The sequence below is a fragment of the Chlorocebus sabaeus genome, chromosome 4 (assembly GCF_047675955.1).
Source record: "Chlorocebus sabaeus isolate Y175 chromosome 4, mChlSab1.0.hap1, whole genome shotgun sequence".
In the NCBI taxonomy this organism is placed as follows: Eukaryota; Metazoa; Chordata; class Mammalia; order Primates; family Cercopithecidae; genus Chlorocebus; species Chlorocebus sabaeus.
Window position 1 is genome coordinate 2,640,501 of NC_132907.1, and position 26,546 is coordinate 2,667,046.

At 37.9% G+C, this 26,546-nt stretch overlaps 1 protein-coding gene and 1 pseudogene across 4 annotated transcripts in view; one reads left to right on the plus strand and one right to left on the minus strand.

Annotated features, from left to right (window-relative positions):
• KIAA0825 (KIAA0825 ortholog) overlaps positions 1-26,546 on the plus strand; it is a 495,887-nt gene that overhangs the window by 13,856 nt on the left and 455,485 nt on the right. For 3 of the 4 annotated variants that reach the window (XM_073014582.1, XM_073014579.1, XM_073014585.1), the window contains exon 2: positions 20,941-21,093. The exons of the other annotated variant lie outside the window; for it this stretch is intronic. The gene's annotated coding sequence lies outside the window, so the exon portion shown is untranslated. The remainder of the gene's footprint in view (positions 1-20,940; positions 21,094-26,546) is intronic. 4 annotated transcript variants of the gene reach the window in all.
• Positions 8,526-10,602, minus strand: LOC103225200 (FAST kinase domain-containing protein 1, mitochondrial pseudogene; annotated as a pseudogene).

Below are 26,546 nucleotides of genomic sequence, written 5' to 3' on the forward strand. Positions count from 1 at the left end.
TTTGATCCTGTCATCTTGATGCTAGCTGGTTATTTTGCACACTTCTTATGTGGTTGTTTCGTAGTGTCATTGGTCTGTGTATGTTAGTGTGTTTTTGTAATGTTTGGTAGTGTTTTTTCCTTTTTATATTTAGTGCTTCCTTCAGGAGCTCTTGTAAGGCAGATATGGTGATAACAAATTTCCTCAGCATTTGCTTGTTTGAAAATGATCTTTTTTCTCCTTCACTTAGGAAACTTAGTTTGGCTGGATATAAAATTCTGGGTTGGAATTGCTTTTCTTTAAGAATGCTAAATATTGGCCCCCAATATCTTCTGGCTTGCAGGGTTTCTTCTAAGAGGTTCACTATTAGTTTCATGGGCTTCCCTTTGTAAGTGACTTTTCTCTCCTGCCTATATTAGTCAGTTCTCACGCTGCTATAAGGACATACCTGAGGCCGAACGCAGTGGCTCACACCTGTAATCCCAGCACTTTAGGAAGCCAAGGCAGGTAGATCACGAGGTCAGGAGTTCAAGACCAGCCTGGCCAAGATGATGAAACCCCATCTCTACTAAAAATACAAAAGTTAGCCTGATGCAATGGCAGGCGCCTGTAATCCCAGCTACTTGGGAGGCTGAGGCAGGAGAATCGCTTGAACCCGGGTGGCAGAGGTTGCAGCAAGCTGAGATCACGCCACTGCACTACACCCTAGGCGACAGAGTGAGACTCTGTCTCAAAAAAAAAAAAAAAAAGGCATACCTGAGACTAGGCAATTTATAAAGGAAAGGGGTTTAATTGACTCACAGTTCCTTGGGAAACTTGCACTTATGGCAGAAGGCAAAGCAAACACTTCCATCTTCACAGGGTAGCAGGAGAGAGAAGAATGAGAGCCAAGCAAAGAGGGAAGCCCCTTATAAAACCATCAGATCTCGTGAGAACTCACTCACTATCATGAGAACAGCATGAGGGTAAGCACTTCCTTGATTCAATTACTTCCCAGAGGGTTCCTCTCACAACACGTTGAGATTATGAGAACTACAATTCAAGATGAGATTTGGATCGGGAAACAACCAAACTATATCACTGCCCTTAACAATTTTTCTTCCATTTCCACCTTGAAGAACCTGATGATTATGTGTCTTGTGGATGATCTTCTCATGGAATATCTTTTTTTTTTTTTTTTTTTTTTTTTTTTTTTTTGAGATGTAGTCTCACTCTGTTGCCCAGGCTGGAGTGCAGTGGCACAATCTCAGCTCACTGCAAGCTCCGCCTCCCAGGTTCATGCCATTCTCCTGCCTCAGCCTCCCGAGTACCTGGGACTACAGGTGCCTGCTACCACACCCAGCTAATGTTTTTTGTATTTTTAGTAGAGATGGGGTTTCACCATGTTAGCCAGGATAGTCCCAATCTCCTGACCTCGTGATCCACCTGCCTCGGCCTCCCAAGTGCTGGGATTATAGGCCTGAGCCACCGTGCCCGGCCTTCTCATGGAATATCTTACTGGAGTTCTCTGCATTTCCTGAATTTGAATATTGGCCTATCTAGCAAGGTTATAGAAGTTCTCGTGGATGATATCCTGAAATATGTTTTCCAAATTGGTTCCATTCTCCTCAGTTCTTTCAGGTACACCAATCAGTCATAGATTTGTTCTTTTTACATAACCCCATATTTCTCAGAGATTTTGTTCATTCTTTTTTTATTCTTTTTCCTCTATTCTTGTCTACCTGTCCTTTTTCAGAAAGACAGTTTACAAGATCTGAGATTCTTTCCTCCTCTTGGAGTATTCTGCTATTAATACTTGCAATTCCATTATGAAATTCTTGTATTGTGTTTTTCAGCTCTCTCCAGTCAGTTATATCCTCTATCCTGGATATTTTGTCAGCTCCTGCAATGTTTTATTGTGATTTTTAGCTTTCTTGCATTGATTTAGGATGTGCTCCTTTAGCTCAATGGTTTGTTTTAATCCACATTCTGATGTCTACTTCTGTTATTCAGCCGTATCAGTCTCAGCCCCTTTCCAAAACCTTGCTGGAAAGGTGAGGTGGTCATTTGAAGGAGAGAATACACTCTGGCTTTTTCGAGTTTTCGGCATTCTTGCACTGATTCTCATCTTTGTGGGCTTTATCTACCTTTAATCTTTAAGGTTGCTGACCTTTGGATGGGGTTTGGGGTTTTTTTGTTGTTGTTGTTTTCTTTTTTAACAGTCTGGCCACTTTTCCACAGGGCTGCTGCAGTTTGTTGGGCATCTGCTCCAGTCCCTAGTTGCCTTAGATTTTTCAGTATCTGGAGGTATCACCAGTGAAGGCTGTGAAACAGTAAAGATGGCAACCTGCCCCTACCTCTGGGAGCTTTGTCCCAAGGGGTACAGACCTGTTACCGGCCCAAATGCACATGTAGGAGGTAATTGGAGACCCCAGTTGGGAGATGTCACAGCCAGGAGGAACAGGATCATGGGGATCTGCTTGAAGAAGCAGCCTAGCTCCACTTTAGTAGAGCAGCCATGCTGTTCTGGGGTACTCTTTCTGCCCCCTCATCAGGTTGGGCTCTCCAAAGCCTAGAGGCTGGAATAGCTAAGTTGCTGGAACACCTAAGTTGCTGAAACAGCAAAGATGGTGGCCCACCCCTCCTTCTGGGAAGTCTTTCCCAGGAAGTTTTCAAACCTCTGTGGGCTAGAGAATGTCAGTGGGAATGATTGGAGGCCCCCAGTTGGGAAATCCCACCCAGTGAGGAGAAACAGGTTGGGGACCCACTTAAGGAAGCAATCTGGTCACGCTTTTGTAGAGTAGCTATGCTGTGCTGTGGTACTACTTCCACTCCCAGGTGGTTTGGACTCTCCTAAGCCCACAGACTGGAATGGCTGAGTTGTCCAAATAACCTCAAGTATTGCTTTATAGAAATGTAAGCAGACAGGCCAGGCATGGTGGCTCACGCCTGTAATCACAGCACTTTGGGAGACTAAGGCGGGTGGATCACGAGGTCAGGAGTTCGAGACCAACCTGGTCAACATGGTGAAACCCTGTCTCTACTAAAAATACAAAAAGTTAGCCAGGCATGGTGGTGTGTGCCTGTAGTCCCAGCTACTTGGGAGGCTGAGGCAGAAGAATCGCTTGAACCCAGGAGGCGGAGGTTGCAGTGAGCCAAGATCGAGCCACTGCATTCCAGCCTGGGCAACAGAGCTAGACTTCGTCTCAAAAAAAAAAAAAAAAAAAGGAAAAGAAATGTAAGCAGACTAACACAGAGAGGTAAGCGAATCAGTGATGGCAGACAGCACAGAGTGACCAGTGCTGTAACAGGCATAATCAAGTTATGGTGGTAATACTAAATATATATTGGAAAGAGAAAGAGATATAATCCTTCTCTTTATGTGTTTTCAGTTTAGTGAAAGAGAGGACAAAAATGATTATAAAATACATTAAGGTATTAAGGAAATATAAGAAATATATATATAGGAAATATATAAGGAAATATAAAGAATATAATATATAAGGAAATATAAATATAATAAGGAAATACAAGGAATATATATAAAGAACTATAAGGAAATATAAGGAATATAATATGCTATTAAGGAAATATCCCCACTGATGGGGTAGGGAAGAAACATTTATAATTCCATCAGCTGTGTATGAGGGTTTCAATTTCTCCACATTCTCCCATCACTTGTTATTTTTGTCTTTTGATTATAGACATTCCAGTGAGCTGTGAAGTGGCAATACTTCCCCACATTAATATACAGATTTAATGCAATTCCTATTTTAAAAAACCAGCTGATGTCTCATGTGGTCTCAATTTGCATTTCTCTAATGATGTTAAATATTATTTCATGTAGTTATTGGCCATTTGCATGTCTTCTTTGGAGAAACATGTATTCAATTCTTGGCCATTTTAAAATTGAGTTATTTATCTTTGTATTGTTGAGTTGTACTAGTTCCCCCCTTTTTTGGTGGCAGGGGGAGACAATACATGACAGTATTGATCTTAATTTAGAGTTTCATGGTAAACTTGCTAAAACCTAAATCGGATTACATTCCTCTGAGCTCCAAAACCTCTGTGGCATTCCATTGCCTCCTGCAGTCTTACTGGGGTGGAGAATGCTGTGAAGATTTTGTACTAGTTCTTTCTGTATTCTGGTATACATGATTTGCATATATTTTCTCCCATTCCATAGGCTGTCTTTTCACTTTATGAATAATCTTTGAAAAACAGCAGTTTTGAATTTTAATGCAGTAATTTTTGTTGATTCTGCTTTTGGTATTACATTAAGAAACCATTGCCTACTCCAGTGTCAAGATTTCCACCTATGATTTGTTCTAAGAATTTTTTTATTTTAGTTCTTACAGTTAAGTTTTCAATCAATTTTGAGTTAACTTTTTTTATATCTTGTGAGGAAAGAGTCCAAGTATAATTCTTGTATGTTGATATTTAGTGTCTCAGCAACGTTTTTTTAGAAGACTAATATTTTCCCTGTTAACTTTTCATGGAACCCTCATCAAAAATCAGTTGAAATACAAGAAACTCCACAGCAAAAAGAGGAAAAAAAGATCAGATTTTAAAATAGGCACAGGATCTGAATAGGCATTTCTCAAAAGAAGTCATACAAATGCCCAATAAATATATGAAAACATGCTCAACACCACTAGTCATCAGGGAAATGCAAATCAAAATCACAAGGAGGTATCCTCTAATTCCAGTTAGAATGGCTATTACTAAAAAGACAAAAAATACCAAATGCTATCAAGGATGCACAGAAAAGGGAACTCTTACATACTGTTGGTGGGAATATAAATTAGTATAATCATGATATAAAATAGTATTCAGCTTTCTAAAAAGTAAAACTGAAAATAGAACTACCATATGATCCAGCTGTCCCACTACTGAGTATTCATCTAAAGGAAAGGAAATCAGTATATTGATGAAATATCTTTACTGCCATGTTTATTGCAGCACTATTCACAATAGCCAAGATATAATATAAACCTAAACATCTGTCAGCAAATGAATAAAGAAATGGTATACATGGTATACAGTCATGTACTGCATAACGACATTTTGGTCAACTAAAGACAACAAATATGATAGTGGTCCCATATGATTATAATGGATCTGAAAAATTCCCTTTGCCCAGTAATGCTATAGCTGTCATATGTAGCGTAATTCATTACTCATGTTTGTGATGATGCTAGTGTACACAAACCTACCAGTTTTATAAAAATATAACATAATTATGTACAATGCATACAATGCATAATAGTTGATAATGATAATAAATGACTGTGTTACTGGTTTATGTATTTACATATATTTCATTATTATTTTAGCATATTCTTCTACTTTTAAAAAAAGCTGTTAACTATAAAACAGTTAACAGCTTCACTGTAAAACAGCTTCAAGCAAGTCCTTCAGGTAATATTCCAGAAAAATGCATTGTTATAGGATATTCCAGAGAAAAGCATCCTTATACTGCTCTATGCTTGTAGTTGCCCATGAAGACCTTCCAGGGAGACAAAATATGGAGGTGGAAGTCCGTGATATTGATCATCCTGACCCTGTGTGGGCCTAGGCTAATGTGTGTGTTTGTTTCTTATTTTTAAACTAAAATAGTTTAAAACATTAAAAATAGTCTTAAAATATTTTTAAAAACTTATAGAATAAGGATATAAAGGTAAATATTGTATACAATGTGTTTTATGCTAAGTGTTATTACACAAAATTAAAACAATAAGTTTATAGAGTAAAAAAGTTATAGTAAGCTAAGATTAATTTATTATTGACAAAAGGAAAATACTTTTTACAAATATAGTGTAGCCTAAGTGTACGGTGTTTAATAAAGTCTACAGTAGTGTTCAGTAATGTCCTAGGTCTTCACATTCACTCAGCATTCACTGACTCACCCAAAGCAGCTTCCAGTCCTGTAAGCTCCATGAATGATAAGTGCCATATACTGGTGTACCATATTTTTCTGTTTTTTATACTATATTTTCACCATACCTTTTCTGTGTTTAGATACACAGATATTTACCATTGTGTTACAATTGCCTGCAATATTTAGTACAGTCACATGCTGTACCAGTTTGTAGCCCAGGAGCTATAAGCAACAGCATATAGCCTAGGTATATAGTAAGCTCTACCATCGAGGTTTGGGTAAGTGCACTGTAATGTTCCACAGTGAAGAAATTACCTAATGATGCACTTCTCAGAATGTCTCACCATCTTTAAGTGACATATGACCGTAGACAGAATGGGGTGGGTTTGTCTTGGATATCGGGGTGATATTGTCATCGTAGAATGTGTTGGAAAGGTTTCTTTCCTTTGTTTTCTGAAAGAGCTATTAATTACTTTCAAACACTTTTATGCATCATATGAAATGTGTAATATTCTGTTTTTTCTTTCGTTCAGTAAAATATATTTTCTAATATTGCTGTCACTTTTTTTGGTGCATTGGTTATTTAGGAGTATGTTCTTTAACTTCCAAATATTGAGGGTATTCCCAGATTTCTTTCTGCTATTGATTTCTAATTTAATTCAGTTGTGCTCATAAAACATACATCTTATGATTTTATTCCTTTAAAATTTATTGAGATTTGTTTATGACCTAGGTCCGTGGTCTATTTTGGATAATGTTCTTGATGTTTGCCAAAAAATGTGTATTCTCAGCCTACATCATACTGAATGGCCAAGAGCTGGGAGCAATCCCCTTAAAAACTGGCACAAGAAAAGGATGCCCTCTCTCACCACTCCTGTTCAACATAGTATTGGAAGTCCTGGTCAGAGCAATAAGGCAAGTGAAAGAAAGAAACAGCATCCAAATAGGAAGAGAGGAAGTCTTACTATCCCTGTTTGCAGATGACATGATTTTATGTGTAGAAAACCACATAGTCTCAGCCTAAATGCTCCTTTAGATGACAAAAAAATTTCAGCAAAGTTTCAGGATACAAAATCAACATATAAAAATTACTAGCATTCCTATACACCAACAACAACCAAGCATGGTGCCAAATCAGGAACAAAATCCCATTCACAATTGCCACAAAAAGAATAAAATACCTAGGAATACAACTAACCAGGAAGGTGAAAGATCTCTACAATGACAATTACAAAACACTGATGAAAGAAATCAGAGATGACACAAACAAATGGAAAAACATTCCATGCTCATGGATTCATCAATATCATTAAAATGGCCATACTGCCCAAAGCGATTTACAGATTTAATGCTGTTCCTATAAAACTACCAATGACATTCTTCAGAGACTAGAGGAAAACTATTTTAAAATTCCTATGGAACAAAAGAAGCCCAAATAGCCAACGCAATCCTTAGCAGAAATAACAAAGCCAGAGGCATCAAGTTAGTTCATTTTAAACAACTACAGGGCTACAGTAACCAAAACATCATGTTACAGTATAAAAACAGACACATAGACCAATGGAAAAGGATAGAGAGCCCAGAAATAAGGTCACACACCTACAACAATCTGATCTTTGTCAAAGTTGACAAAAGCAAGCAATGGGGAAATGACCCCTATTCAATAAATGGTGCTGCGATAACTGGCTAGCCACATGCAGAAGTTTGAAGATGGACCCCTTACTTAGATGATGTACAAAAATCGACTAAAATGGATTAAAGACTTAAATGTAAAACCCAAAACTATAAAATCCCTGGGAGACAACCTAGAAAATACAGTTCTGGTCATAGAAACTGGCAAAGATTTTGTGACAACCAAAAGCAATTGCAAAAGAAAAGCAAAACTTGACAAATAGTACCTAATTAAACTTAAGAGCTTCTGCACAGCAAGAGAAACCATCAACAGAGTAAAAAGACAATCTACAGAGTGGCAAAAAATATTTGCAAAGTATACATCTGACAATAAAGTCCAGGCTGAGGTGGTCTCAGATGGAGATGAGGAACTTGTTGGGAACTAGAGCAAAGATAACTCTTGTTAAACTTTAGCAAAGCGATTGGTGGCATTTTGCCCCTGCCCTGGAGATTTGTTGAACTTTGAGCTTGAGAGAGATGATTTAGAGCATCTAGTAGAAGAAATTTCTAGGCAGCAAAGCATTCAGGATGTGACCTGGATGCCCTTAAAAGCATTCAGTTTTATATAGTCACAAAAAGATGGTTTGGAATTGGAACTTATTTTTTAAAAGGGAAGCAGAGTATGACAGTTTGGTAACTTTGTAGCCTGATGATGCGATAGAAAAGAAAAACCCATTTTCTAAGGAGAAATTCAAGCAGCTGCAGAAATATGCATAAGTAACAAGGAGCTAAATGTTAATCAACAAGATAATGGGGAAAATGTCTCCAGGGCATGTGAAAGGTCTTCACAGCAGCCCCTCCCATCACAATCAGGGAAGCCTAGGAGAAAAAAATGATTTCGTGTGCTTGGCCCAGGGCTTTGCTGCTGTGTGCAGTCTAGGGACTTGGTGCCCTGTGTGCTTGCTGTGGCTAAAAGGGGGCAACATACAGCTCAGGCCATTGCTTCAGAGGGTGCAAGCCCCAAGCCTTGACAGCTGACACATGGTTTTGGGCCTGTGGGCCCAAAGTTCTTTACTTTACAAAAGTAAAGAACTGAGCTTTGAGAACCTCTGCCTAGAATTCAGAGGATATATGGAAATGCATGGATGTCCAAGCAAGCAGAAGTGTGCTGCAGGGGTGGAATCCTCATGGAGAACCTCTGCTGAGGCAGTGCAGAAGGGAAATGTGGAGTGGGAGCCCCCACACAGAGTCCCCACTAGGGGACTCCCTAGTGGAACTGTGAGAAGAGAGCCACCATTCTCCAGACCCCAGAATGGTAGATCCACCAACAGCTTGCACCTTGCATCTGAAAAAGCCACAGACACTCAATGCCAGCCTCTGAAAGCAGCCAGGAGGGGGACTATACCCTGAAAAGCCACAGAGATGGAGCTGCCCAAGACTGTGGGAGCCCACCTCTTACATCAGCATGCCCTGAATGTGAGATATGGAGCCAAAGAAGATTATTTTGGAGCTTTTTTTTTTTTGTACCTATTATTTTTTATTTGAGTCAGGCCACTTAATTAACATAAGTCCAAATGTGACACATGATAACACTCATTTTAAATAAAAACTACAATCATGATTTGACTTCTCCAAATGCATGTTCTCTCAGGTAGTCCCTCCAAGCATCCTTTGTTGACAGTGCCATAGAGTTCCATTCAAACTGAGAAATCTGAATTACATGATAGCCCAAAATTTCCAAATGTTGTCTTTTCATAGCAGATTTTCCTTTTATGTGAGGGATGTTTCTACAAAATACTTTTGAATCCAAAAATTCCAAAGCAATCCTTTCAGCTCCTGGTGGCAGCCTTGATTCAACTATTTCAGTATTTGATTCCCAAGCCATTTCTGGTGGTTGTCCCAATGTTATATTATGGCTTCCATAAGGAAGAGGTTTTTTTCTTTTATCCAAGATACACTCAAAATCTACTGCGTGGTAATAAGGCGTAAGAACCGAGACTTCTCCACAATTGATTCCTCCTAGTACCTCTGCTAACATTTTATAAATCTGCTGTTGTGCTACATTCATGCCACCAATACATTTATTATGTTGCTGACAGAAGCGGTCATGAAACCATGGAATCTAAAACTCAGGGCATTCCAAGCAGACTGATCTATAGGCGAAACTGGACTCTTGCATTTATAGATGAAGATAAAATTTCAAGTTGAGAATCCAGTCTAGCTAAGAATCTGATGTTAAAATTACCTTTATCAGATCTTCAGGAAAATATTCAAGTGTGGCCAAAGAGAAACCAAGAAACACTAACATAAGAGGATCCAATATACCTAAGTAAGAATTAAGATGTTGCATGCAAGTTCCAAAAAATTCATCCCTTTGAGGTGGATCATAGTTAAAAATGCTGAATGGAAGAGTAATATTAAGGATTCTAAAAGGATGGATTTATTTAGGTCACACTGTGGTAAAACTGCTTCAATTTGGGATATTTCCACTTCGTCCCAGTGAGAAAAAGGGAGCAGGGAAATAGCAGAGACCAGAATGGACATCTCAGTTGGTACGAAACTAATTTTCAAATAATTAAGCAGTAATTCTCCAAGTTTCACAAAAAAACTCCTTACTTTGGAAATGCAGAAAAGTCAATACTTGAGTTATCTTCAACAACTCTAGTGGTTTATAGTTATCCAAATGTTTGTGCCGAACTGAAGCAACTCTTTTAATCAGACATGAATTTCTGCTTTCCATATCTTCCATTGCTCCCAACACTACCAGGGCTTGCTCGCTGGTTGGCTCCTCTGATATCAATAACATAGTTGATTTAAGTTGTTTCTTTTCTTCAGAAGTTCCTGCAATGGGTCCCAATGCTACAAACAATTTTACAAAGCTTTCTAATAGTGATTGATAATGGTATCTAACGTTTTGAAGAAACTGTACCATTCTTTTTGCAACGTTGACCTCAGAAGAATCTGTGGTGTTAAAAACAAGTTCTGTTTTGTTCACCAATTGTTCTTGAAAATGTTGTGATATGAAAGAAGATATGTTGACCATCAAGACAGACAAGGAACTTAAGTCCTGTGTGGTTTCCAAGTTCCTATGAACAATATCAGTTATTTTTCCCATTAATGGACTAAAATACAAACACCGATCTGCTAAGCAAGAGGAAAATTCTGACAGCAGTTTTATATCAAACCATTCTAGCCTTCTCCATGATTCTGTAACTAGTGCTTCAATTAGCGGATCATGGGCTTCACCAGCAAATTGTTGTGTGATGTATAACACATTCACCAGTGTATTGTCATTCATTAATTTGAATTTATTTGTAGCTAAATTATGAAGAGTAAGAAATTGAGGACATACTTAACATTTTTTAATGGCTGATCTTCTGCTTTTGAAGCTTCCAAAGTATATTAAATGCACATCCCGCTTGTTTTTCTGAAAGTATGACTTTTCTGAAAGTATTATTTGATTTAATAAAATCAAATATTTGCTCCTCATCTATACATTCATTCAGCTGAATCATGAGTGGTTCACAACTGATGGGTGGAAACTGAAACATTGTCCAGGTTACAAATAGCTCTTAGATGAAGCATATTTGTAACCAGTGAGTCTAGGAAAACAAATGCTTTTTCATTTACATCACAAGTTTTGTTAGGTAAACAAAATCATCTGCAACTAGTTGTCAGGTGCAATAAGCAGGGATGCAAAGAACTGTTTTTCCTCCCTGTATTTTGCTTCCATTACGATGACTGTAAACCCATTCCAATGTACAGCTTCAGCAAGATTTTCCCTCATCACGCTGCAACTTTTCTGGAGGATCCTGGGGTTATGAGAGCTCAGAAGTCAGAGTTATTCCTGGTCCCAACATGGAAAGCAGCAGTCTTGATTGTTTCACCCAACCCTTATATCCCAGGATTTATAGCCTTTCCTCGAGAGACATCACCTTTCCCATGACAGAGCTTGCCCCCAGATGAGGAAAAAATGCCCAATGAGAGCAGCATGCACTGCGGAAATCACCTATTTTGTAGCTTTAAGATGTGCCTGCCCTGCCGGATTTTGGACTTGCGTGGGGCCTGTAACCCCTTTGTTTTGGCCAATTTCTCCCATTTGGAATGGGTGTATTTACCCAATGCCTGTACCCCTACTGTATCTAGGAAGTAACTAACTTGCTTTTGATTTTATAGACTCATAGGTGGAAGGGATTTGTCTTATCTCAGATGAAACTTTGGACTGCATATTTTTGAGTTAATGCTGAAATGAGTTAAGATTTTGGGGGACTGTTGAGAGGCCTGATTGGTTTTGAAATGTGAAGACATGAGATTTGGCAGGGGCTGGGGCAGAATGGTATGTCTTGGCTGTGTCCCCACCCAAATCTCATCTTGAATTTTAGCTGCCATAATTCCCACGTGTCATGGGAGGGACCCAGTGGGAGGTAATGGAATCAAGGAGGTGGGTGGGTCTTTTCCATGCTGTTCTCATGATACTAAATAAGTCTCATGAGATCTGGTGGTTTTATAAATGGGAGTTTCATTGCACAAGCTCTCTTGCCTACCACCATGTAATACATGCCTTTGTTCCTCCATCTTCCACCATGGTTGTGAGGCCTCCCCAGTCATGTGGAACTGTGAGTCCATTAAACCTCTTTTTCTTTATAAATTACCCAGTCTCAGGTATTTCTTCATAGCAGTGTGAAAATGCACTAATAGTCTCTAATGTGAAAAACCATTTTTTCTTCTAATGTCAAGTAGTCCACTATGCATTCATATTAGAAAAAAGAAAATATAAAACTACATAGAATTTATTTGGATAACACTGATTTTACTGCTATACTTTGCTTTAGAATGAATCGATTGGGAATGATCAGTATGCTAAAGGCCAGAATGAGGCAGGCTTTTTTGGGGAGTACCCATGCCCATGCTTACTTTCAGAGTTTTGTAGACATTTAATTCATGTCTTGAAGCACATCACTTCTTTCATTTATTTCCCTTTACCCACAGTTGGATCTTTAATTAAAGACAAAGAAAATACAAAGTGATGGCTTGCACTAAAAGATAAGGAAGGGAGATTCATTGTTTCTAGAGCAAACCTTCAATTGATTGTGTTTTTTAGTCTCACTTTTTACTCCACACTCTGCCATGGATATCAGGTCATTCTTTTAATTACAGCCCTCTTTGCACATATTTTAGAGTTTGGCTTTTTCTGTTCTATTTCTTCTGTGAATTATCTTTCATCTGTCTTGTGTTTTATAAATTTGTGGTGATTGACTCTCTCTCTTCATTTTTGTGGGTTTATATTTCTCCTCTCCATAATATAACTTCATTACCTTTTTAAGGGATATCTGGAGGGACAGAAGGAAAATGTATGCTGCTTGAGATTCCTAACCAGAAATTTTGTTCACATAATTTTAAATAGTTTTAATATAATGTGTACTTGCTTTTTAGTCCTGTTTTCGTCTCCTTTTAAACATTTTCTACATTACTGTCCTTTTTCATAATTGCTGTTTGCAGTAGATTATGGAAATGTTTTTTAAAGAAACTTTTTATTATTATGGTTATTATTATTTTAGTTACTACTTTTTTCTCTTTATGCATTCCTTTATCCCACCATCACACACATTTGCCTTTCCTTAGATAACCAATGTTACCAACATTGACAATGTGTGGAATAGTAAGTCTAATTGCTTCCTTTGTCAAATAATTGACTGAAAGCCATGAAGAAGCACAGTTTGCTCTAAAGCAGGCTGACATTGTCATCAAGAAAGCAATTTCAGTTATGTATTGATTTTACAAGAAACCTTGTGATTTCAGCTATGGGGTATAGTTGATTTGCAGTATCTCAGTAATGGCTTCCTCACATTGGCATCCTCACCTTAGTTCTTAGATTGAACGGAACCATTTTCCTCATTATAATGCCACTGTTTCCTTTTGTTTTTCAATTACCTCTCAGTGTGGCAGTTGTCCATGAGTGTTTATGTCTGTTTCTAATTAAATATCAACTAGAATTTGACTTGGGATAATGGATGTTAGTAATATTTAAGGACTTGTATACCAGACACCAGAGAAAGGCAATATGAGGACAATTAATAAATGCTATAAGAAACCATTGGAGGCTGGGTGATATATCTTACGCCTGTAATCCCAGCACTTTGGAAGGCTGAGACGGGCAGATCACTTGAGGTCGGGAGTTCGAGACCAGCCTGGCCAACACTGCGAAACCCGTCCTATTAAAAATACAAAAATTAGCTGGGTGTGGTGGTGCATGCCTGTAGTCCCAGTTACTCTAGTGGGGAGGCTGAAGCAGGAGAATTGCTTGAACCTGGAAGGCAGAGGTTGCAGTGAGCCAAGATCACACCACTCCACTCCAACCTGGGCGACAGAGTGAGACTGTCTCAAAAACACCAAAAAAGACACCATTGGAGTCCACCTCATATCCATTTCCTAGACAATCTAACCTCACCGAGAGATCATGTTGGCTGATCATAGATAACAAAATAGCCATCTATTTCTATTATTTCATCCATTTGCTGTTTGACCTTTTTTGCTTTTCTTTTTTATAGTGAGACAAGATAAGTATAGATGTTGGAAATAAAGAAATAAAGCTCATTATTTGTGCATGATGTAAAACTACAGGAAAAAATAAGAATTATCAAATTTCCTGGATGAACACATCAACCTACCAAAATTACACACATAATACATATATACAAAAAAGGGAAAAGTTTTTGCAAAGAGATATAATCAAAATATGGAGTGCCAGGAAATAAATATAACAAGAGATGTACAAAACTCCCATGGGGAAAATAATAGAGCATTATTTTGTAATATTAAGACCTCAGTAAGTGAAATCATGTACAATACACATGACTTAGAAAACTCAATGCTATACACTTGCCCAACTTTGATAAAGATTCAAAGCATTCTCTATCAAATTCCTAACTGTCTTTGTTTTGGTGAGGAGGGTCAAACACTTGAAAAAAGCTTCTAAATTTTTTTTTTTTTTTTTTTTTTTTTGAGATGGTGTCTCGCTCTGTCGCCTAGGCTGCAGTGCAGTGGCCGGATCTCAGCTCACTGCAAGCTCCGCCTCCCGGGTTTATACCATTCTCCTGCCTCAGCCTCCCGAGTAGCTGGGACTACAGGCGCCCGCCACATCGCCCGGCTAGTTTTTTGTATTTTTTAGTAGAGACAGGGTTTCACCGTGTTCGCCAGGATGGTCTCGATCTCCTGACCTTGTGATCCGCCTGTCTCGGCCTCCCAAAGTGCTGGGATTACAGGCTTGAGCCACCACGCCCGGCCAAAAGATTCTAAAATTATATGGAAAGGCAAAATATCAATAGCCAAGAATAACAATAGTAGACTCTGGTGCAGGAAAAGACAAATAGATTAGTGGAAGCTTATTAGTAAAAGGGTGGTCCATGGACCCACACCATTAGTGGCTTTACCTGGGACCTTGTTAGAAATGCAAAATTTCAGGCCCCAACCCCAAATCAACTTAATCAGAACCCATGTGTAACAAGATTCCCAGGAATCTGTTTTTTTGTTGTTGTTTGTTTTAGTTATACTTCAAGTTCTAGGGTACATGTGCACAATGTGCAGGTTTGTTACATAGGTATACATATGCCATGTTGGTTTGCTGCACACACCAACTCGTCCTTTACATTAGGTGTTTCTCCTAACTCTATCCCTCTCCCAGCCCTCCACCCCCAAATAGGCCCCGGTGTGTGAAGTTCCCCTTCCTGTGTCCATGTGTTCTCATTGTTCAACTCCTGCTTATGAGTGACAATATGCAGTGTTTGGTTTTCTGTCTTTTTGACAGTTTGCTGAGAATGATGGTTTCCAGCTTCATTCCCTACAATGAAGCTGGATGGTTGCCATTGCTTTTGGTGTTTTAGTCAGGAAGTCTTTGCCCATGCCTATATCAGGAATGGTATTGCCTAGGTTTTCTTCTGCGATTTTTATGGTTTTAGGTCTTACATTTATGTAAGTCTTTAATCCATCTTAAATTAATTTTTGTGTCAGGTGTAAGGAAGGGATCCAGTGTCAGTTTTCTGCATATGGCTAGCCAGTTTTCCCAGCACCATTTATTAAATAAGGGAATCCTTTCCCCATTGCTTGTTTTTGTGAGGTTTGTCAAAGATCAGATGGTTGTAGATGTGTGGTGTTACTTCTGAAGCCTCCGTTCTGTTCCATTGATCTATATATCTGTTTTGGTACCAGTAGCATGCTGTTTTGGTTACTGTAGCCTTGTAGTAGTCAGGTAGCATGATGCCTCCAGCTTTGTTCTTTTTTCTTAGGATTGTCTTGGCTATGTAGGCTCTTTTTTGATTCCATATGAACTTTAAAGTAGTTTTTTCCAATTCTGTGAAGAAAGTCATTGGTAGCTTGATGGGGATAGCATTGAATCTATAAATTACCTTAGGCAGTAAGGCCATTTTCACAAACGATTCTTCCTATCCATGAGCATGGAATATGCTTCCATTTGTTTGTGTCCTCTTTTATTTTGTTGAGCAGTGGTTTGTAGTTCCCCTTGAAGAAGTCCTTCACATCCCTTGTAACTTGGATTCCTGGGTATTTTATTCTCTTTGTAGTAATTGTGAATGGGATTTCACTCGTGATTTGGCTCTCTGTTTTTCTGTTCTTGCTGTATAGGAATACTTGTGATTTTTGCATGTTAATTTTATATCCTGAAACTTTGCTGAAGTTGCTTATCAGCTTAAGGAGATTTTGGGCTGAGACAGTGGGGTTTTCTATGTATATAGTCATGTCATCTGCAAACAGGGACAATTTGACTCCCTCTTTTCCTACTTGAATTCTCTTTATTCCTTTCTCTTGCCCGGCTGCCCAGGCCAGAACTTCCAATACGATGTTGAATAGGAGTGGTAAGAGAGGGCATCCTTGTCTTGTGCTGGTTTTCAAAGGGACTGCTTCCAGTTTTTGCCATTCAATATGATATTGGCTGTGGGTTTTTCATAAATAGCTCTTATTATTTTCAGATACATTCCATCAAATCCTAGTTTATTGAGAATTTTTAGCATGAAAGGCTGTTGAATTTTTTTGAAGGCCTTTTCTGCATCTATTGAGATAATCATGTGGTTTTTGTCATTGGTTCTGTTTATGTGATGGATTACATTTATTGATTTGCATATATTGAACCAGCCTTGCATTCCGGGGATGAAGGTGACTTGATGATGATGGATAAGCTTTTTGATGTGCTGTTGGATTCAATTTGCCGGTTTTTTATTGAGGATTATAGCACTGATGTTCATCAGGGATATTGGCCTAAAATTCTCTTTTATTGTTGTGTCTGCCAGGCTTTGGTATCAGGATGATGCTGGCTTCATAAAAAAGAATTAGGGAGGATTTCCTCTTTTTCTATTGATTGGAATAGTCTCCGAAGGAATGGTACCAGCTCCTCTTTGTACCTCTGATAGAATTCAGCTGTGAATCTGTCTGGTCCTGGAGTTTTTTTGGTTGGTAGCCTATTAATTATTGCCTCAATTTCAGAACCTGTTTGTTATTGGTCTATTCAGAGATTCAGCTTCTTCCTGGTTTAGTCTTGAGATGGTGTATGTGTCCAGGAATTTATCCATTTCCTCTGGATTTTCTAGTTTATATGTGTAGAGGTGTTTATAGCATTCTCTGATGGTAGTTTATATTTCTGTGGTATTGGTGGTGATATCCCTTTTATCATTTTTCATTGCATCTATTTGATTCTTCTCTCTTTTCTTCTTTATTAGTCTGGCTAGTGGTCTACCTATTTTGTTGATCTTTCAAAAAACCAGCTCCCAGATTCGTTGATTTTTTGAAGGGTTTTTTGTGTCTCTATCTCCTTTAGTTCTGCTCTGATCTTAGTTATTTCTTGTCTTCTGCTAGCTTTCGAATTTATTTGTTCTTGCTTCTTTAGTTCTTTTAATTGTGATGTTAGGGTGTCGATTTTAGATCTTTCCTGCTTTATCTTGTGGGCATTTAGTGCTGTAAATTTCCCACTACACACTGCTTTAAATGTGTCCCTGGGATTTGGGTACGTTATGACTTTTTTCTCATTGGTTTCAAAGAACATCTTTATTTCTGCCTTCATTTCGTTATTTACCCCGTAGTCATTCAGGAGCAAGTTGTTCAGTTTCCATGTAGTTTTGTGGTTTTCTTAATCCTGAGTTCTAATTTGATTATACTGTGGTATGAGAGACAGTTTGTTGTGATTTCTGTTCTTTTACATTTGCTGAAGTGTGTTTTACTTCCAATTATGTGATCAATTTTAGAGTAAATGTGATGTGGTGCTGAGAAGAATGTATATTCTGTTGATTTGGGGTGGATATCTATTAGGCCTGCTTGGTCCAGAGCTGAATTCAAGTCCTGAATATCCTTGTTAATTTTGTGTCTCATTGATCTGTCTGATATTGACAGCGGAGTGTTAAAGTCTGCCATTATTATTATATGGGAGTCTACGTCTTTTTGTAGGTCTCTAAGAACTTGTTTTATGAATCTGGGTGCTCTTGTATTGGGTGCATATATATATATATATTTATATATATGGGATATATATATATGGGATATATATATATATATATGGGATAGTTAGCTCTTCTTGTTGAATTGATCCCTTTACCATTATGTAATGGCCGTCTTTGTCTCTTTTGATCTTTGTTTTGGTTTAAAGTCTGTTCTATCAAAGACCAGGATTGCAATCCCTGCTTTTTTTTTTTTTTTTTTTTTTTTTTTTTTTTTGCTTCCCATTTGCTTGGTAGATCTTCCTCCATCCCTTTATCTTGAGCCTATGTGTGTCTTTGCACATGAAATGAATCTCCTGAATACAGCACACCAATGGGTCTTGACTCTTTATCCAATTTGCCAGTCTGAGTCATTTAATTGAGGCATTTAGCACATTTACATTTAAGTTTTATATTGTTATGTTTGAATTTGATCCTGTCATTATGATGCTAGCTGGTTATTTTGCCCATTAATTGATGCAGTTTCTTCACAGCATTAATGGTCTTTACAATTTGGCATGTTTTTGCAGTGGCTGGTACCGGTTGTTCCTTTCCATGTTTAGTGCTTCCTTCAGGAGCTCTTGTAACGCAGGCCTGGTGGTGACAAAATCTCTCAACATATGCATGTCTGTAAAGGATTTTATTTCTCCTTCCCTTATGAAGCTTAGTTTGACTGGATATGAAATTCTGGGTTGAAATTTATTTTCTTTAAGCATGTTGAATATTGGCCCCCACTCTCTTCTGGCTTGTAGGGTTTCTGCAGAGAGATCCATTGTTAGTCTCAGACTTCCCTTTGTGGGTAACCCGAGCTTTCTCTCTAGCTGTCCTTAACATTTTTTCCTTCATTTCAAACTTGGTGAATCTAACGATTATGTGTCTTGGGGTTGCTCTTCTCGAGAAGTATCTATGTGGTGTTCTCTGTATTTCCTGAATTTGAATGTTGGCCTGCCTTACTAGGTTGGGGAAGTTCTCCCAGATAATATCCCAAAGAGTCTTTTCTAATTTGTTTCCCTTCTCCCGGTCTCTTTCAGGTACACCAATCAAACGTAGATTTGGTCTTTTCACATAGTCCCATATTTCTTGGAGGCTTTGTTCATTTCTTTTCACTCTTTTTTCTCTAATCTTGTCTTCTCACTTTATTTCATTAATTTGGTCTCCAATCACTGATCACCTTTCTTGCACTTGATCAAATTGGCTATTGAAGCTTGTGTATGCTTCATGAAGTTCTCATACTGTGGTTTTCAACTCTGTCAAGTCATTTAAGCTCTTCTCTACACTGGTTATTCTAGTTAGCCATTCGTCTAACCTTTTTTCAGGGTTTTTATCTTCCTTGTGATAGAACATGCTCCTTTAGCTCAGAGAAATTTGTTATTACCGACCTTCTGAAGCCTACTTCTGTCAACTCGTCAAACTCATTCTCCCCCCAGTTTTGTTTCCTTGCTGGTAAGGAGTTGTGTTCCTTTGGAGGAGAAGAGGTGTTCTGGCTTTTGGAATTTGCAGCCTTTCTGTTCTGATTTCTCCCCATCTTTGTGGTTTTATCAACCTTTGGTCTTTGATGTTGGTGACCTATGGATGAGATTTTGGTGTGGATGTCCTTTTCGTTGATATTGATGGTAGTCCTTTCTGTTTGTTAGTTTTCCTTCTAACAAACAGGCCCCTCAGCTGCAGATCTGTTGGAGTTCGCTGGAGGTCCACTCCAGGCCCTGTTTGCCTGTGTATCACCAGTGGAGGCTGCAGAACAGCAAATATTGCTGCCTGATCCTTCCTCTGGAAACTTCGTCCCAGGTGGGCACCCGCCTGTGTGAGGTGTCTGTCAGCCCCTACTGGGAAGTATCTCCCAGTCAGGCTACACGGTGGTGAGGAGGCAGTCTTTCCATTATTGGAGCTCGAACGCCATGCTGGGAGAACCACTGTTCTCTTCAGAGCTGTGAGGCAGGGACGTTGAAGTTTGCAGAAGCTGTCTGTTGCCTTTTGTTCAGGTATTCCCTGCCCCCAGATGTAGAATCTAGAGAGGCAGTAGGCCTTGCTTAGCTGTGGTGGGCTCCACACAGTTCGAGCTTCTGGGCCACTTTGTTCACACTGTGAGCATAGAACCACCTACTGAAGCCTCAACAATGGTCGACATTGCTCCCACTGCCAAGCTCTAGCATCCTAGGTCAATCTCAGACTGCTGTGCTAGCAGCAAGCAAGGCTTCTTGGTTGTGGGACCCACCTAGCCAGGCACAGGAGGGAATCTCCTGGTCTGCCAGTTGCGAAGACCATGGGAAAAGCACAGTATTTGGACATGAGTGTACCATTCCTTCAGGTACAGACACTCATGGCTTCCCTTGGCTAGGAAAGGGAAATACCCCGACCCCTTGCTCTTCCTGGGTGAGGTGACACCCCACCCTGCTTTGGCTCACCCTCCATGGGCTGCACCCACTGTCCAACCAACCCCAATGAAGTGAACCAGGTACCTCAGTTGGAAATGCCGAAATCACCTGCCTTATGCGTCAATCTCACTGGGAGCTGTAGACCGGAGCTGTTCCTATTTGGCCATCTTGGAAGCACCTCCCCAAGGAATCTGTTTTTAACAGGATCACTCAGAAGAGTGGGGAAAAGATGGTTTTAATGAATAATTTGGAGCAAATAGTAACTAAACAAGAAAAAAAGTATTTGGATTGAATAACATTGCTTGTTTTATGTGGTGCAACTGCATGTTACTCTCTTCATGATACATTTCTTTAGGAGTGATAAATTTTTAATGAAAATAGAAGGAATGTTTTCAATATGCATTTTCCAAGGTGCCCCTATTACCTGTGTTGCTACAATCTATGGATTATCTTATTAATAAGCTTTTCTTAGGTATGTAATATTCAGGATATCTTTGTGTATTTCCAACATCTCTTCTTCCTGACTCAAGCCCATATGTCATGGTTTAATGATAGTACTGTAACTAGTAATCTGGGCAACTAATGTGAATATGCCCTCTATCCCATTGTGGCAGTGATAAAGCTTTGTCCAATCATTTTTCAGGTACGTTTTACATACTTTGGAAAAAAAAAAAAAAACTTTGCTGAAGGTACTAGAGAAGAGACAGTTCTGCTGACAACCCTTGAGAAAATAATTTTGTACCTCCTTAGGATTAGAAGACCAGTTCATTCTTAGTGTCTTCTGAAATAAAATTAGGTAAGAAATGTTTTTCTTCTTATTTTGCGTAATTTGTACTGTGCTTACTCAATTTCCTTGAAAGCTTCTATAATTCTCTTCCTTTGGCCTCTAAGAGAATACAGTTAGCATTCTCCTTTAGGAAGTCAGTGTGCCAGCCAGCTGTCAGCTTTATGATTTACCTGATCTCCAATGTTAGGGGAAGCACAATTCAATTTTTAACCAAGTCTTCTACACAACACTGCAGCAGGGTCACCAGCATCTCTCTTTATGTTCCTTTCTTTGAAATTCCCCATTCTATGCAAACAGTATACTTTTATTTTTAGATTCTTCGTGTGAGATGAAACCACCACTAACTGACTTTACTTGTCTTTAGTTCAAAATCAATGAATTGAATGAAATAATTAGTATTTTTGTTACCCTTTCTTATTTCTAGGAAATAAAATACCACTGCTTGTTTAACTTGTGACTTGTCTAAATATGTTGAAAGCATTGACTATAAGGCATAACACTCAGACTCTGAAAGGAACTGTGACAAGTTCAGTCAAAAGGGAAAAGAGGAATAATTTATAAAAGGCGCTGCAGATAATGATGCCAGCCAGTTATTTTAAAATGCATCCATCTCACCTTTTAATGAATTAGATTTGTCAACAGCAAATGTTTTATGCACTACTTCTAATAAAAGTGGCATGCTAGGAATGCAGTGCTTTGAGGTTGGCTTCTTCAAAGCTTTAGAGTATCTTCAATCCAAAGATATTTTTTAAATAATAGATATTAAAAAGTATATTTAAATATTATTAAGGTTGTGACACAAACACCAAATGACAAAATTCAGGAGTTTCAAAGCAGAGGCTGACATGCTATCACAATTTCACATTAGAACTGTTTTTTAAATTAGGAGTATAACAGACTGATTTGGGGATTGTGTGTCAGTTTAACTTTAAATTCTCTGGTTGTTTTGGTTGGTGTCACAACCTTAATGTCAACTTTTCAAATAGGTTTCTACATTTCCTTTGGTTCGGGGTCATTAAAAAACGCATGTGATAAATCCAAGAGGCATAAATAGGTCATACAGAAGTGGAATTCCTTGCTCCTCTGGAGGTGAGAGACAGCTAATTTATAAATGGAAAACAGTTAGCTTAGGCATTTTCATTAAATTTATGTTTTTCAGTATTTGATTAAGAAAAATGTAAACTCAAATAACAAGACATGATGTTGGTATATTTCTGTTGAAATTCTATTCCTCTTGTACCTCTAATCCTAATGATTTGATCTTGTTGGTGTTATCACCTCTATAGATACAGAGAACCTCATATTTCACTATTGATATTTTTTTCACTAAGAGCACATGTTTAATTTCATTTTGTGAATGCTTATTTGATATAATTGAGTACAGGTAAGCCCTGTCTTGGAAACTACATCTGGCAATCCTTTGTATAAAGCTTTGTTATGCAGAGTTTTTGGTAAAATCTTACTATTTTAAAATAACACTTGTCATAGAAAGTAAAATGAAAGTAAAATCCTATGTGTTGTGTGTTTTTTAAAACACCTAGTACCACAGCAGACAAAGGAGCAGCCAGGAATACCAATCTGTAGGGAAAGAGAAAGGGCAGAGAGGAAAGAATAATCCACTCACCCAGATCCCTCCCTTTTCCTTGATTCTTATCTGTCATGATTTTACTTGGCAGGTCTGTATTGCCTATGTTGAATCTAGTTTTGATTTAGAAAAATAAATGTAATAGAATTTGTACCACCATTGTTTTTTTAATCGTCTATGTTGGAAAAATAAAAGATAAAGGGGTAGGCAAATTATTTATTGACCTTTTCTTGCTGACTCTTAAAGATAGCCACCAACCAAAAATACTTTCTAGCTCTCATCTTCTTGATTGAAACACCTGGCTCTGGTTTTAATCAATGACTCGGTAAACATTAGTTTTTCTTTTCTAATGTACTCCGTTCTTTCTATGTCTTTATTTTTCAACAGTGTTGAAATACATTTCTTAGAGTTTTCATTTGGGAAGTTACTATGAAATTTTATCTTCATTTCTGGGACTAACTCTACTTTTCCTACACATTAGCTTCTCTGATTTGGGGTTATTATTCAATCACCACATTTTTGATAAATAATATTCTTTTACGTCTCAGTTCTCAAAGGCAGGAAGTAATTGTGCTGCATTGTATTATAGTTTGAATATGTGTACAGTTGTCTATGAAGGCATTGATTAAATCCTCTGAATTTATTTAAACTGTAGCAGTGTTCTTCCTTGAACAAATATTTTAAATCATTGTTATTGTTGATATTAATACTAGTACTGACATATATTTCGTTGAAATAAAATTTTTTAAACTAAAATGGCTTTTTCGAAGTTCAGAGGAAGCTATTCAAATAAATGAATTGGAACTCAGTGTGTACCTGCAATATAGAAAAGTTTTCTGGCATAGAAACAAAATATGCTCTTTAAATATCATAGACCAAACCAGCTTTATGCAAATTCATTTAGAGCACTTTCAGATTTAGGTACTTAATAAAGCTGGATGGTGGTTCTAACTTACGTATTTAATGTCCTTCATTGTACAGTGATGTTCTTGTGACTGCCTGGAAAAGAATGATGACATTTTATTTAGTGTTTCTGCTAGATCAATCAATTCTATAAATGACTTTCTAATGGGATACAATATATGCTTTTAATATTTTTCAATAATACTGAGAGATAACCTTTATTGAGTTCTTTCTATGTGCTAAGACTGTTCTATGTACTATCTATGGATTATCCCATGTAATCCTGGTAACAACCCTTTAATGCTCTCACTCTTTTACGGATATAGTAGAGGTATATGAGGAGAAGGTTATACAACTAGTAAGTAATGGAGCTGGTACTGAAACATCAGCAGTGTGTTGCCAGGCACAGTGGCTCACGCCTGTAATCCCAGCACTTTGGGAGGCCAAAGCGGACGGATCACAAGGTCAGGAGTTCAAGACAAGCCTGGCCAACATAGTGAAACCCTGTCTCTACTAAAAATACAAAAATTAGCCGGGTATGGTGGCACATGCCTGTAGTCCCAGCTACTGGGGAGGCTGAGGCAGGAGAATCGCTTGAACCCAGGAGGCAGAGGTTGCAGTGAGCTGGGACCATTCCATTGTACTCCAGCCTGGGTGACAGAGTGAGACTCCTTCTCAAAAAAGAAGAAAAGAAACATAAGCAGTGTGACTCCAGAGTCTGAACTCTGAACCTTTCCTATTCAAAATAGGATCTTCAGGCCAGCGGTGTCACCATCACCCAGGAACTTGCTACAAATGCAGAATCTCAGAGCTGCTGAAAATCTGCATTTTTAACAATGTACTTAGGTGACCAGCACATGAAAAATTGAGAAGCACAGCTGTAAACCACTATACTATTCTGCCCTTAAATTCAGAATTAAGTATCTTCTAAAACACATTTTTATTTTTCTGTATGATGCTGAATTCCTATTTGATGCTAATTTTGGGATTCCTGTCATATTTCAAGTCCTTTATAATGAGATCTAGCAACTAAACATAAACAGGGATGCAAGGTAGTCACAATTTATCTTAAAATCAATTGTATAAAGAACAGAAAAAAAAAAACCCAAAACATAAACAGAAAGCATTTATATAGAGGCAGGTAATTGTTCCAACGTCTAAGACTTTCTTAAAATCCTAGTGTAGCCCACTGTCTTTGAATGTAGATTTTGGAGACAGGCTGCCTGGTTTTGAATCTCACCTCCTATTTCTAGCTGTGGAATCTCAGGAAAATTATGTAATTCTATACCTCAGCATCCTCATCTGGGAAATAAGGTCTAAAGCCACAGTCTACAGAATTGTTGTAAGGATTAAATTAGTTAATGCATATAAAGGATTTAGAAGGAAACCTCTAATGAGATAAGTGAATAAATATTAACCACTGTTGTTCTTAGCTATTATTTCCATCTTTGAATTGAATAGATTCACATCTCATACTTCTTGGCTATCTATTGGCAAGAAGTTGACAAATACTTTTTGTTAGCAGAGCTCACCACATAAAGGGATATCTTTGCTGTTAAGAGTCCAAACTACAAACCTCAGTTTTTGTATTTTCTGAAAACTGTCTTCCTGTGGCACTTTCTCTGTTCATGAGTTCTACTAAATGCCACTTGATTACGATACTTAACCAGTTAAGTTTAGTGTAATTAGTTCAAAGTGTTCAAAGTCAAAATGGAATGTGTTAACAGTATATTATAATTTTTAAATATACGTACTTCTAAACTAAGTAAAAATAATGAGTATGCGAGTCCATTGGGTCAGCCTCTTAGGTAAGTAATACAGAAAAATTAGATAAAGAATATTTGTTTAAAGGTTGAATGGACTCAAATCTGGTTTGTTTCTTTCTGGATGAACATAATTCTGAAATGATCATGATAGTCTTTAGGGGATGATGGTTTGGTGTACAAGTACACACCTAACAACTTTTCAGAAATATACCTATGTGTGAAGTGAGCTGGCATGTTTTTGAAAAGTACCACTTTGAAAGATGATTTGTAAAATGCATTAGATAAAAATGCTTAGTTAAAAGGATGCCCTGGGAAACTTTTCAATTGCCAAAGAGAGTTTAATTCACTAGGTCTGGGATGGGGCACAGGTATCTGAATTTTTAACAAGTATCTCTGGTATTTTGGCTTACATTAGTTTTGGACTACACTTTGAAATACCCCGCAGTAAAGGTAAAGACATGTATTGAAATAAGCTTTTGTTGACTTCACATTCATTTTTGCGGTGTTGTCCTCTTTGGTACTGTTTTTGTCCATCCTGTGACCCGACTTTATCTATCCTTTGTCTCTTTTCCCATTCTCTGTTAGTAGATCCCAACCCTTCGTTTTCTGCTTTTTTTTTCTTTTTTACCTTTTTCTTAAATATATCTCTTCTGGATTTTTCAATTATAGCTTTACGGATGGTTCTATAAATGTCTCCTTTTAATCTAAAAATCTCTAAGCCAAACTACAGATGCTGAAATCAACTTGGAAGATATAGGCAGCATTAAAAAGAAAAAAAAAGAAAAAACGAAAAGGAATAGAATAGAAAATGTAAGAGCAAGTGTTTAGGGTAAGTGAAGCTTTCTTTTAAGATATATGTGTACACGCATACATTAAATTGCTGTGCATCTTTTAAACTAGTGCGTCATTATCCAGCAAATTCAACAAAAAAAATTTTTAAGAAGAGTTAAGTTTTTTCTTTTAATTATAACTAAAATCTTGGTCACCTCATTTATTAGCTCTGTAACTTACATATTTAAGGAGATGTTAGTAGACAACTATTATAATTTATAAATGTAAGGTGCCGTTATTGAGTAAATGGATCCTTCCGTGAGTCGATGTGTCTCTTCTCTCACCAAGTAATGAAGCAGCAATGTAAGTGAGTTTAATTTTATCACTGTATGTGTACTAGTCTACGTGTTGTTGCTCTTAACAGAATACCTAAAACT